General features: G+C 44.4%; 1 long non-coding RNA gene across 1 annotated transcript; it reads left to right on the forward strand.

Annotated features, from left to right (window-relative positions):
* Positions 1-85: 85 nt before the first annotated feature.
* LOC106944111 (uncharacterized) lies at positions 86-1,445 on the forward strand. The gene is made up of 2 exons (XR_001424117.1): positions 86-1,284; positions 1,361-1,445. It is a non-coding gene; the product is annotated as an uncharacterized LOC106944111 (long non-coding RNA).
* Positions 1,446-1,874: the final 429 nt, after the last annotated feature.

Here is a 1,874-nt window from a genome sequence, read left to right on the forward strand (position 1 = left end):
GAGTTTGATAGTACGTGTAAGAGAGTTTGATAGTACGTGTAAAAGAGTTTGTAAGTTTTGGCCCATGGGGCCTCTCATATACGTGACTGGCTTCATTTTCACTCTTACATTAAACTTTATGACACATTAAATTACAAGTGGATTGTCCTTATTGTCTCCAAGTGCATTCTGGGTAAAGCTTGTCACCAGCCGATGAAGTTAACGTGAGTTGAGTTCCATGAAGCGGCAAAGTGAAAAGGATGGAAAAAAGCGAGCAAAGAAAAGCCAAAAACTGGACGCATATTTTGTTCCTCGTCTTGGAGATGAGCCGGACCAAATCAGCAAAGGAGCCGGACTAGTTACAGGTACACTGATTGTATCAACCGAGCTGCCCAGCTCACAACCCCTTTTCTCTCCGTCTGTGGAACAGAGGTGATGTCAGGGACTGAAGGCTGAGTTATTGTTGCAGTTTTGACAGTTCGGGTTGAGCGCGTTTTTGAGCCAAGACAGCAGTATGGCATTTATAGTTAAGTGTTCACATTGTAGCCGCCTGGAAGACCATCTTCTAGATCGTCCAGTTTGTGTGAACGCGATATGCGCCGAGTTACAAACATCCAGAGGTGCACGAGGTGCTGCGACAGGCTGCGCATGTGGCGTGTGTAATTTTTTTTTTAACGGTGGAATTCTGGGAACCCCAAAATGTAAAAAAACGTAGATTTTACGGTAAAACGCCGGCAGCTGGGGTTGGCAAAATTCCACCGTAAAAACAATTTACGGTGTTGGGAACCCAGGTTGTTGGAATGGTTCCTTTTTGCTGATTTCCCCCTCTTTTACCACCAGAGGGTGCCAAGAGGCTGTTCCCTCCCAAGGGCGTTGCCGTTGATTCCGGGATTCCTGCACAGCTGCAATTAATCAGATCATCTGGAGGAGTATATGAGGACAGAGCTGCCGACACTTCAGATCCAGAGTGTTAGCCAGTATTTGGTACTCCAGCCCTCCATGCTTCTCACTGTGATTTCCTGTTGTGGACTTCCAAGTGATATCCCTTTGTGCTTCTTCCTCAGGTTATTCCTTGTGACGCTGTGGACCCACTGGTTGCCAGAGTTCCACTGACACCTCTGCAGTAGACCAAACCTCTTTGGATTACCCTGTTGTCAGTCTCACTCGCTCCTCGCCTTCTGTGATCCAAAGCTTACCTCTCCTCCACCACAGCCTCTTCATCAGTCAAGCAGCAACCCTCCACCTGAACCAAACCAAGGTAACCACAGTGATTCTTCCCCCCAGACAAGACCTACCTCCACCCAAGTAAGACCATTTATTCTGACACTGCCATTTTCAACATCCCCTGAACTCACCATCTCTCTTTTTTTTTACCTCCCAGTGCTCCAGTGATCCAGATTGCAGACTTTCCCCAGAACCCGATTGTTGATCATTATTTTGTGTTTACAATAAACTTATTTAACTGATTTCTGTTGTCCGCCTGTTGTTCTGCATGTGGGTTAGTCTCCTTTATGACATACAGGTAAAATCGGGGGTTTTTTTGTTTGTTTTGTTTTTTGTTTGTTTTACGGTAAAACGCCGGCAGCCGTGGTTGCCAAAATTCAACCATAAAAAAACAATTACGGGTAAAATCTGTATTTTTGTTTTACGGTAAAATGCCGGCAACTGGGGTTGCCGAAATTCAACCATAAAAAACAGTTACGGGTAAAATTTGTTTGTTTTTTTTACAGTGGAATTTCGGCAACCCCAGCTGCTGGTGTTTTACCATAAAATGTACGTTTTATTTTTTACAGTGTAAACTCCAGGACAAACCTATGCAACTGGACAGATACATCATTGTCATGATGACTGGGATTCAATATATCATACGGCAAGAATTAGAACTCATTTCAAAC

The sequence above is a fragment of the Poecilia latipinna genome, unplaced genomic scaffold (genome assembly GCF_001443285.1).
Source record: "Poecilia latipinna isolate Pla-1442-1.1 unplaced genomic scaffold, P_latipinna-1.0 Scaffold6937, whole genome shotgun sequence".
Lineage (NCBI taxonomy): Eukaryota > Metazoa > Chordata > Actinopteri > Cyprinodontiformes > Poeciliidae > Poecilia > Poecilia latipinna.